Source organism: Acinonyx jubatus, chromosome C2 (genome assembly GCF_027475565.1).
Source record: "Acinonyx jubatus isolate Ajub_Pintada_27869175 chromosome C2, VMU_Ajub_asm_v1.0, whole genome shotgun sequence".
NCBI classification, from domain to species: domain Eukaryota; kingdom Metazoa; phylum Chordata; class Mammalia; order Carnivora; family Felidae; genus Acinonyx; species Acinonyx jubatus.
The window spans coordinates 43,012,897-43,025,758 of NC_069384.1; the positions used below are offsets into that span (position 1 = coordinate 43,012,897).

A 12,862-nucleotide genomic window follows, 5' to 3' on the forward strand; every position below is an offset into this window, starting at 1 on the left:
TTGAAGTCATTGATTCAACTTCCTGGAACAGAGACTCCAAGAAGGAGGTATGTATGTAAGAAACTTATCAGGGAATGTCTTGAAATTGGAGAGAGAGAAAAAACTAATTTGAATTGAAATGCAGTTGTGAAACATACCCCAGCTAACCATCCAGAAATCTCTGGAGCCCAGTTATTAGACCTTGGCTGGGATGGGGCAGCATCCACTATTGGATTGGAGCAGTTCCCTAAAGGGGATTCATCAGACAAGCCTCTTGCCAACAGCTGGGAAAAGGAGTATGTAGGCCTTTGGAACATGGAAAAGGGCAGAGGGAGGGGGAGGAGAGGAAGGAGGGGAAGGGGAAGGGATTGGTAGAAAAGCAGTGGGAGAAAGAGTCGCAAACTGAGTTTTGTTTTGCTTTTTTTTGTTTCCAACACCATTTTACTACCTTAACTTTGGGTTACAAAAGAATTTGAGGTAGAAGACAATCATTTCATATTATTTAGTTTTATGGCATTATAAGTTCTTTAGTTGAATGATCACTTTAATGGTTTTGAAATCATAGTCCTTTATTTATTTGTTTATTTCTCAAAAAGCTTCATTTTTTTTTTCTTTAGCTTTCTGACTCTGTGCCTTCAACACTTTTACAGTGATTTTCTCCTCAATAAGGCAAGCAAGCTTGATCCCATCAGTTCACTTAGCATACTACAGGCCCTACTGATGGGTTTTTTTGTTTGTTTGTTTGTTTGTTTGTTTGTTTTAGACAAAACAAAAAAACGTAAGAACTTTAGATCCCACAGCATGAACTCCTCAAAGTCGGTCTGGGCACACACAGCACGTGCGTTTTGGCGCTTTCCCAACCTTCTTAGTATAAAGGTAAACGACTCTATTAACCAGGGGTTGGGCCAGCCTAATTTTGTTAGAGGCTGTATTATAGGACAGGCTACGAGTGTATGTCAAATGCTGGAACATTCTGAAGGCCTATGGACACTGTGCCTGGAAGAGAAAAAAAGGCTTATAGTATTCTTTTAATGCACATTATCTTTTTCACAGAAAATTAATACTTATAAATGCTCCATAATTTTAAAAGACCCATGAAAACCATGAAGTCCACATCATCTGATATGGTGGCTTATTTCAGGCGTGGCCAATTTTCAGGCTTAACTCCCTGGAGCAGGAATCTGGTTTGCCTCTAAATTCTCAGTAGATCTAAAAAGATAGTTTCTAAACAAACAAAAATAATCAAGTGAATCAATTAGTATACAAAACTCTTATATGTGTCTATGTAGAAATTGTCATCCTCTGCAAACATTAGGGGAGTGTTTATATATATATAGTAGAAGTAGATTTCTTTTTCTTTCTTTATATCCCAGTTTCTGCCCCTCTGTCCACCCTTGGTAAAGAACAAAACTAATCATGCCACTCTCTCTAATGTCCTCACTCACCGTGGAAACAAAGTTAATGCTCCTTTGCAATTTGTTAGATCCTTCTTAACCTTCCTGAGGATTTTCCAACATTAGTTACTACGGTTGCTCTTTTTCTTGCTCCTGACATGAAGCTTACCCTCCAAAGACACTAAACTAACTATATGTTATCTTGCTTCTTTATACCTCTATAGATCTGAACATTCATCCTCTTCTGCTTGTAGCGATCTTTCCAAATGCCTCACCTGGTAAATTCTTATCCCTTAAGAAAAAGTACAAATTAATCCCACTGTTAGTTGTTTTTCTACACTCATACAGTTAAGAAGTAATCACTTCTTTTATTATTATTTCCTCATGTTTTTCTACTTCTCATTGACTACTGATCTCTTCTGTGCTCTGCTGGTAAATACATTTGCCAGACTCTCTTGTCACCGAGTTTCTGGGTGTGCTCCAGTTCATTCCAGTGAGATGCACTCAGAAGAGCCTTGGGAAATGGAAGAGAGGCAGAAGCTTTCTTCTTCTTGAAGCTGGGGTGGCTCCTGTGTAACGTTTAGCTGATCTGAGTTGGCAGTAGCCAGATTATATCTTCCACCCTTTGGTTGCTTTGAGGCTCTGGGATACCTAGAGGTCAGCAGTAGGACCTAGACATTTAACCTCTGAGGGACAAGTGCAGTGGCTTGGCTTCAAAATCTATAAACCATTCCCTGGGTTCCACCTTCTCAGCCCTTCTAACAATACCATAATCAACTTGTTCCTGTATTAGGCTCTTTTCTGCTTGAAATAACTACAGTGGGTCTGTTCTCTCAACTCTATCCTGAATAGGGATCAAGAATTTATAGATATCCTTATTGAAAGGATGAATATTGTATATATTTAAATATATCCTTATGTATTTTATACCTAATATTAATATTATATGTAAATATATAAGAAAAAATACAAATGTGAATATATACATTGAGAGAAACATATGAAAGTATTCACCCTTAGTGTCATTCTAAATTGTCACCCTAAAATGCTATTATACATTAATTCTTACCTTAGAAAAGATATATATGTATTTTGATAAGGATTAAAAAAAGTATATAAACCTTTTACATATAAAAATTATTTACATATAAGCATTTTATATGTAAAAACTCTATAGATAAACCTTGATTTTTTTGTGTGTTTTGAATATGGCAAAACTTAGAATTTACTAAATGGAAGGAATAGGTCAACTGTTGAATGATTGTAAAATTAGACTACAATAGTACATATAATAAAACATTAGCAGTTAATTGCTTGACTATTTTGTTGGAAGTTGTGTGTGAAAAAAGATAGTTTTATAATATCCTTATAAATATATATAACTAGAATGTATAATATTATTACATCAAGCAGTGTTTATTTTCATTAAAAAATGAAATTTATTTTGACAATCATAGCGGTCAGAGTTTATGTTCTATATTTTGCTGGTATATTTAAAATAAAACTTGACTGACCGAAATAAAATTTTCACACAAGTCCAGAACACAGCTAAAAGGTAGGGTAAGTGGTGCTGGAAATGTTCTCATCCTAAAAATAAACAAGTAAGATATGATTAATAGTGGTAACAAAATACCATTGGTAACAACCAGGTGTGAGGATTTTGTGCCCTAAACCTCATCTTTTCATTTTTTAAAAAGCAGCGTTTCTATCGGTTGTTTGATAAATGCATATGAAACCTCAGGTACCCTACAGTTTACTTCAATGAGACTTTTACCAAGATATCAGTAATCATTATAAGATTTGTGCATCTATTCAACCTACCATACAGTAGACTGAGTTATTCAGAAACAAACAGCAAGTCATTTCTCTTTGCCTAAATAGAGTATTTCTCATTTTTCAGAATCATATTCCAGCACACGGTAATGCAATCATCATGCTGAGACTGTCAGTAATAACCCTCACTACTCAAGTGGCTTCTCTGAACAGCTGCTCTGACACAATTTAAAATCCCATATTCCTCTGAAGGATAACAAATAATGACTATAGCTATCGAAACATTTGAAATCTTAATGAGATACTGTATGAAGACACTGACATGGTATCAGCAGTGTGTCAACATAGAGCCCATTTCCTTCCATTAGGTCTTTATTGTCTTTGAACCTTTTAGGAAAAAGAACATTGTGTGTTCTCTACATGCAACATTCAAAAACATCTGAAACTTGAGCATGTAGATCTAGAAGTATCCAGCACATTTTCCTATTCAATATATCAATTCTTCATGCCTCAGTGTTTGTTTTATTTTTCTTTTTTAAAATTTTATTTTAGAGTGGGAGTAGAGGAGAAAGGCAGAGGTTGTCGGGGGTGGGGCGGAGAAAGAGAGAGAGAGGGAGGGAGGGAATCTTAAGGAGGCTCCACGCTAAGTGTGGCTCAGTCTTACCACAGTGAGATCACAACCTGAGCCAAAATCAAGAGTCAGACCCTCAACTGACTGAACCACCCAGGTGCCCCATGCTTCAGTATTTCTGACAGAAAACATTGTTATAAAATGATGCAAGTCATGAAAATCTGAATTTAATGAAATTTCATGAAAATCTGAATTTCAAAATTTCATGAATCATGAAAAAGAACTAGGAAATTCTTTTGTAACTAGTTACTATTTCATATGATTATTCAAGTCCCAAACTGTTAGAACAATTCATTTTTGCAAAAAAAAAAAAAAACCCACCAATATATAACTCATAGATTGAATAGCCTGATCAAAACAAACAAAAACAACAACAAAAAAAAGTTAAAATGACAAAGAATATGAATTGATGTACAGGAATCTGTAGTAGAAGATAAATATGATAGAAAACTGTTTTCAGCACTCAATTTAAATCAGTTCTCTATATTGGTTTGATTTAATCTGACCATATCATACTTTTACGAAATAATTATAAAGGAGGAGAAAATTGTTTCAGTGTTAACCAAAGAACCTGGCATCCTCTTCTAACTTAATGTATTGTTGGCAAGATTCATTTTCCGTCAGCTAGATAAAGTTTGCCTCAGGAAAGAGAGAGTCTCTGACTTCTGTCTCTTACCTCTAAAGCCTTCTTTTAGATGCTCATCTGATTTGATCAGGCTCAGACAAGGTAGACTTCTTTGGTTAACCTCAAGTCAACTGATTATAGAGCTTAATTTCATCTGCACGGTTCCTTCACTTTTGCCATGTAACTGAATAGGAGCCCTAGTAATATTCCTAAAATGTGCCATATTTTACTGAGTAGAAGCAAGTTTCAGGTTTGTCTACACTCAAGGGGGAGAGTATTAAACTCAAGGGGGAGTTTATTGGTATTCTGCCTATCTTAACACCTAACAGTATTTATTTGATACCACTGCAAATGTCTTTGTAGTCATTTCACTATTTATTGTTTATCTTTCTTTTTAAGTTTATTTTTATTTATTTTGAGACAGAGACAGAGAGTGAGTGGGGGGGGGCGGGCAGAGAGAGAGAGAGAGACAGAAGCAGAATTCACCCTGTCCGGGCAGAGCCTGATGCAGGGCTTAAACTCATGAACTGTAAGGTCATGACCTGAGCTGAAATCAACAGTTGGATGCTTAACAGACTGAGCCACCCAGGTGCACCTATAGTTCATCTTTTAATATTTCTTCAAGGATCATCTGAAAGGCTAATGAATTCTTGGCAATATTTATTTGTTTCTTTAGTATTTAATAATTTGTATGCCCATAGAATTAATGGTTCATATTTTCCTTTCTTTTTTTCTTTTTTTGAGGAATTTGCAGACATTGCTACAGTCCCTTTCAGAATTTACTGTTGATATTGAAAAATCTTAGGTCAGACTATTGTTTTGTATTTATAGGTAAAATGATATTGTACTTTACTGCCAACTGGATCTTTGATTTGAAATCAATTAGCTTTATTAAAATATTTCTAAACTGATCATTGTTTTTTTCTAAGATCCATTATATCCTTTATATTGGCAATTTTAATACTTTTTCATTAAAGTTTTCTTAAACTTCATTGTTTCACCTCTCTTAATTTTTTTTTTTTTATTTTGTGGCTTATTTTGATTTCTCTCTTTCATGTCCTGTATTCCATCCTTTGTTCTTCCTCAAAGTAATTTTTCTTTTTACTCTAAGATAGTTTATTTTGCTCTTAGGATCCTTTTCAGAGGCCCGCCAGTACATAGTTTATTTCTATAGTTTGATATGTTGTTCCTGAAATTTTGTATACTCTAAAGTCACAAAAGTAAAATGACATACTGATTTATTTTACATTTTTTAAAAACTACGCAACGTTTTTGGCCAGTGTTTACATTTCTCTGTGCGGTAATCCTTAATGCAGTCACCATAGTCTGGAGGCAGATAATAACTCCTGATGTGTTGTCAGAAGGTGAGTAGTAGGCTAACGCCACATCGCTACGCCTACATCACCCACTCACTTTATCTCCTCATGTAGGCATTTTATCATTTCACATCACCACAAGATGAAGGGTGAGTACAGTACAATAAGATATTTTGAAAAAAAATCAGACATAAATTTTATTACAGTATATTGTTATAATTGTTCTATTATTAGTTATTTCTTACCATGGCTTATTTATAAATTAAACTTTATCTTAGGTCTGTATGTAAAGTAAAAATGTATATCTAGGGTTTGGTACTATCTGTCGTTTCAGGCATCCACTTGGGGTGCTGGAGTATATCTCCTGTAAATAAAGCAGAGGGGTGGAGCTCCTCTGGTTAAACAAACAAAAAATCTGATTCAAAATTTTGTCTTTGAATCTTAAGCTGCATCACTTAATTTGGAAGAATTTCCCTCAGTTATAGTAGTGCAACATTGTCAACGATGGGAATCTTCTCTTGACATCTTTCCAAACCATTCCATTTGCCTCCATTAAACAGACTTACCTCACATAATGTAGTGCAGGGATACATAAATTTTTCATTATTATTGCAAATACAGATTGCATTTCATATTACTTACACTTTTTGAGAGATTTCTGAGAAGACAATGAGAAAGACACATGCCCCTTGACATTTTTAAGTTATAGTGCTACTATTGAGTTCCATATAAGATTTTTAAAAATTTTTTTTTCAACGTTTATTTTTTATTTATTTTTGGGACAGAGAGAGACAGAGCATGAATGGGGGAGGGGCAGAGGGAGAGGGAGACACAGAATCAGAAACAGGCTCCAGGCTCTGAGCCATCAGCCCAGAGCCTGACGCGGGGCTTGAACTCACGGATCGCGAGATTGTGACCTGGCTGAAGTCGGACACTTAACCGACTGCACCACCCAGGCGCCCCAAGATTTTTTAAAATTTTAAGGATTTCTATCTTCCTTTACCCCTGCTAACGAAGACCCTATATTTAGTTTTGTTTTGTATTATATTTAGTGATGGTTGTTAGGTAGCTAACTTGGTCATTGCATGTATTGCAAACTAAAGTCTTAATGTTATCCCGTTTTGAATTACAGTTTAGCTAATATTCTAGGTTGTTACTTATTTTTCTTCAGCATTTCTTCAGATATTCCTTACAGCTGGTTAAAAGCAATCTATTTTAATTACATTACAGGTTAAGTTTCTTTCTTTCGCAAATAATGTGATTTTCCTTTTATGTGTTAAAAACTAAACTTGATTCTTTTTTTGTTCCAAAAGTTTTCCCTATGATTGACATAGTCACAGGTATATTTTACATACCCTTTTAAGGCCTACATGTTAATACAGAAAGAAAACTCATTTTTTCTTCAGTTATCAAAAAATTATGTTAATGCTATCTTCAAATATTGCCACTCTGACGTTTCTTCCATTTTTTTCCTTCTGAAACTTATAGGTCTATTTCAGAGTCTCTACATGTCACATTCTTAACATTACATTAACATTCTTAGCATTCTGATCATTCTTAACATTACACCCGTGCGAACATCTTAACATTTTGGTGCATTAGTGGCGAATTCTTCAGTAGTATCTGACAAGTTGCTAAGATTTTCTTCCTTGATGTCTCATCTAGTTTGTACTATCTGTTTCCATTTTAAGAGCAATATAAATGTTGTTTAGTATTTCCAAAATTAAATATTTTTCATAGTCCTAAATTCTTAGTTTTCACTTACTAATACTATTTCCTTTTAATTTTTTTCATATAACTATTGAGCATCAAAAACATGCTGAATGTAATGTCTTCATTAGACCACCTTATCAAGTTATATTTTTAATCTGCATTTAACTTATGTACTAGTTGTCTTGTTACCACGATTTTTTTTTCTTTTCTTGGAATTTGATAGGTTCTATCCTTTGGAAAAGGAGTTTTCTTTTTGAATATATTCATATTTTTCTTTGTTTTGATTTTCTTTCAGTGTCTCCTAACCAACAGTTTGCTAGTGTCTATTCCCTGGCCCATGAGTCCTTGGGGCTTGAGGCTTATGATGAAATTTTGTAGTTGTATGAAATTAATAAAATATTGGGCTTTTGACTGTGTGGGGTACTGGGGAGACAAACTTAAACACAGAGTTTCCATGATCTTTTCTCAGTTCTGAAGCTGTTCATGTTTCTTGTAGCTACAGGTTCAGGAGTACCGTTGCCAGGTAAAATACAGGCTGCCCAATTCAATTTGAATTTAAAGTAAACTGGATACTATTTTTTGTAGAAGTGTGCCCATTTTATTTAGTATTTGTATTTGCTAAATGTGATAGTCCTACTGAAAACGTGGTCCTTCCGTGGTATGGCCAGCCTCATTCGCTGAGATACAGAGCTTGAAAAATAATGCATATGGTCAAGTAGGGAGCCTGACTCTTGTTTTCATATCACATGGTACACATGTCCCTTTAACGTGCCAGAGACAAGTCCTTGGCCATCACTGTATATTTATGGGTCAAGGACCCATGGTTTCAATACTGTATGCATTTTGTCCGTTTCCACTTTTTTCCACCTGGCTATGCCTTTTCCATTATCTATACTTATAATGTTTTATTTTTATTTAAAGCTAAGAAAGGACATTGCAACCTGAATATACTGGGTCATCTTGACCAGAATCTCATCCTTCTTTTAATAATAAGAGTATATTGAAAAGAAGTAAAGCATCACAATATTTTAAAGGGTATCCAGTTATCTAAATAAATATATCCCACAAAATACATTCTGCACATATATTTAAAGGAAGATAACCATACTTCTACAATTAAATCTAAAGCCAATATAATGTATTATTGAAATTCAAGTGTTAGCATTTTCAATGAAATCACAAGCCCAGTAAATATTTGGGAGAACTTGATGTTCGTATTCTGCACTGCATTGTGTATAACACTGAACTTTTATGAAGTATTTTATTATTAGGGATTAACTATAACATTACCTTTTAATGGAATCATAAATCTTTAATTATAGTTCAATATGTTGCTGACTTAAATTGCTTTTGGACTGAAAATTCTATTACAGTATACAGTATGAAGAAGCAATTACTTTTCCCTAAAATAAATATCTAATTTCTAAACAGAAGAGATGCATTTTGCAGTACAAATCTTTTATTTTTTTGGGGTGGTGGGGGTGGACAGTAAGACATCTTTCTTAGCAAAGAGATGTGGCATTATTTACATGTCTTTGCTAAACAAGAGAAAATAAGAATGGGAGGAGATACTTTAAAGATCATTAGTTTAAACCACAAATGGAATCAGGATTTACTTTTATTGCATTCTTAATAATAGTAACACAACAACAACAACAAAACCAATAGTAGCAGCAGGAGCAAATGCTTGCTTGAACATGGTCTATTGAAATAGTATCGAAAAATTGTGTTTAAAATTATCTTTATTTTTTATGTGTGTATTCAATTCAGTTTATATGAAACCTCATATACATGAACATATATTTATTTATGTGATTTAACATATTTAAATAAAAAATACATGCCAGCTAAGCACAAATATGATACCAGACAAATTTAATCAATGTTGTTAATTTAACACAGACTAGAAAATATTGTGTAATAAGATGAAACTTTGTTTTAAATATCATTACATTATATTTCATAGTTTAACATTTTCAAATAATAAACTTCTTTAAGTTTTATTATTATCCTATTCAAAATTGAGAATACTGATACCAGGCTAATAAGAATTTATTAAAATATGGGTGTACCGTGTTTAATAGCATAGTGGCCGTGTCATAGTAAATGCACAAATAATAGCTTTTTTTCTTCCATTTATATTCTAAATAATCAATATGAAAATTTATAGTAAATATATATTTAAGCTGGGATTTATTCTATGTATACAAGACTGATTCAACATCCAAAAGTCAATTAACAGGGTAAAAAAAAAATCACATCATATCAATAGATACAGAAAAAACAATTGACAAAATCCAACACTTATCCATGATATCTCAACAAAGAAGGAATAAAAGAGAACTTCTTTAATTTGATAAGGACTATTTATAAAAACAAACTATAACATCACACTTAATGGTGAAAAACTTAAAGCATTCCCAGTAAGGAACCAGGCAAAGATATCCTCTCTCACTAATCCTATTGAACATTGTACTGGAAATTCTACCTAATGTAAAAAGATAACTAAAGGAAAGAAAGAGTGTACAGATTGGAAAAATAAAACTTTGTTCACAGATAACTTCATCATTTTGTAGAAAATATGAAATACTCCTCAAAAAATATTCCTGGAACCGGTAAGTGATTATAACAAGATTGTTGGACATAATGTTAATATACGTAATTGCTTTTCTATATGTCAGCAATTGGCAAGTGGAATATGAAATTAAAAATGCAATACCATTTACATAACCCCCCAAATGAAATACCTTAAGTATAATTCTAACAAAATATGTACAACGATCTATATGAGGAAAGCCACAAAATTCTGACGAACAAATTTTAAAAATAACTAAATTAATGGAGAACTACTCAATGTTCATTGATCAGAAGGCTCAATTTTGTCAAGTGTGTTTGTTTTATGGCTGTTAGAATCTGTCCCAGAGAATGCTTTATGCATACTTGAAAAGAATATCCTGTTGTTTTTGAATGAAATATTCTGTATATAATAACTGTTAAATCCGTGTCATTCAAAGCTACTGCTTCCATATGGTTTTTCTCTAGGTTCATCTACCCATTGATATAGGTGGGATGTTAAAGTCCTCTACTATTATTGTGTCACCATTTCTCCCTTTATATCTGTTAATATTTGCTTTATATATGTAGGTGCTCTATGTTAGGAACATAATATATAATTGTTATATCTTCTTATTAGATTGATCCCTTTATCATTATCTAATGCCCCTTTTGTCTCTCATTGCAGTATTTGTTTTAAAGTCTGAACATATATGTGTGTTTGTATATATATATATATATGTATATATGCATACACATATACATATACATACATACATACATATATACATACATGGGATATTACTACCACAGCTTATTTTCAATTTCATGTGGATAGAATAACTTTTCCCATCTCTTCACTTCCAGCCAGCATATGTCTTTAGGTCTAAAGTGAATCTCTGGGGCACCTGGGTGGCTCAGTCAGTGAAGCATCAGACTTTGGCCCAGGTCATGATCTCACGATCTGTGAGTTCGAGCCCTGCATTGGGCTCTATGCTGACAGCTGAGAGCCTGGAGCCTGCTTCTGATTCTGTGTCTCCCTTTATCTCTGCCTCTACCCCACTCATGCTCTGTCTCTCTCTTTCTAAAAAACAAAACAAAACAAAAACATTAAAGTCAGTCTCTTGTAGGCAGTATGCAGATGGATCTTGTTTTTTATCCATTTAGTTGTCCTATGTCTTGTCTTGTCTTTTCTCCCTCCCTCCCTCCCTCCCTCCCTCTCTCTCTCTCTCTCTCTCTCTCTCTCTCTCTCTCTCTCTCTCTCTCTTTCTTTCTTTCTTTCTTTCTTTCTTTCTTTCTTTTCTGTTTATTTATTATTGAGAGACAGAGACAGAGCGTGAACAGGGGAGGGGCAGAGAGACAGGGAAACACAGAATCTGAAGCAGGCTCCAGGCTCTGAACTGTCAGCACAGAGCCCAAAACGGGGTCCAACTCACAAACCGTGAGATTGTGACCTGAGCCGAAGTCAGATGCTTAACCAACTGAGCCACCCAGGTGCCCCGTCCTATGTCTTTTCATTAGATTCAGTTGATTTTATTTATAGTAATTATTGAGAGGTGTGTAATTATTGCCACTTTGCAAAATTGTTTCTAGTTTTTGTAGTTCTTTCCCTTTTCTTTTTTTCCTCTTTTTTTTTCTCTTGTGTTTTGATGACTTTCTTGAGTGTTATGCTTGGATTTTCTGTTCTTTATTTTTTGTGCACCTATTAGAGGTTTTTGGTTTGTGCTTACCATAAGTTTTATACATAGCATCTTGTATATAGCAGTCTATATTCAGTTGATGCTTACTTAAGTTTAAACACATTCTAAAAGCACTGCATTTTTAATCCCCCTCCCACATTTTTGTGTATATGAGTCCTATTTTACATCTTTTTATTTTTATATTCTTTAATTATTGTCGACATGATTGACTTTACTACTTATTTTCTTTTAAGGCTTATTCTAGTTTGTTTTATAAGTGTTTGATCTACTTCCTTGACTATATGCTTGCTTTTATCAGTGAAATATTTTCCTTTCGTAATTTTCTTCCAGTTATGGCCGTTTTTTGTTGTTGTTGTTGTTGTTGTTGTTGTTGTTTTTTACACTTAAAGAAGTCCCTTTAACATTTTATAGGGCTGGTTTAGGGGTGATGGAGGTCTTTAACCTTTGGGAAACTTTTTATCTCTCTTTCAACTCTGAATGGTAACTTTGCCAGGTCGTGTATTTTTGGTTTAGTGGGTTTGTTTTGTTTTGTTTTTTTCCTTTCAGCACTTAGACTGTATTTTGCCCCCCACCCCCACTACTGGCCTGTAAAGTTTCTGCTGAAAAATCATCTGATAGCCTCATGAAGTTTCCATTATATATAACACATTGCTTTTTTTCTTGTTGCTTTTAAAACTCATTTTTTATCTTAAACTTTGATATTTTAATTATTGTGTTTCTGGCATGGACCTCCTTGGGTATATCTCATTTTGAGCTCACTGTGCTGCTCTTAAATGTTTGTTCCCTTCCCCAGGTTGGGGAAGTTTTCAGCTATTCAAACAAGTTTTCTGCCGCTTTGTCTTTTTTTCCTTCTAGGATGTCTTAAATGTGAATGTTAGTATGCTGATGTCCTACAGGTCCCTTAATGTATCTTCATTTTTAAATTTTTTTTAATTTTTCTGTTCAGTTGGGTGGCTTTCTATTACCATATCTTCCAGATTGCTGATCCACTTTTCTACATCCTCTAATCTAGTGTTGAGTCCCTCTAGTCTATTTTCATGTTAGCTATTATATTTTTTCAACTCTGATTAGTTCTTTTTAATATTTTTGTTCTCTTTGTTGAAGATCACACTGAGTTTATTCACTCTTCTTTCAAGTTCGGTGAACATTTTTATGACACTTACTTTGAACCCTTTATC

The 12,862-nt window shown here is 33.9% G+C and overlaps 1 pseudogene; it reads right to left on the reverse strand.

Moving 5' to 3' along the window:
* Positions 1-588: 588 nt before the first annotated feature.
* On the reverse strand, positions 589-951 carry LOC113604747 (60S ribosomal protein L34-like; annotated as a pseudogene).
* Positions 952-12,862: the final 11,911 nt, after the last annotated feature.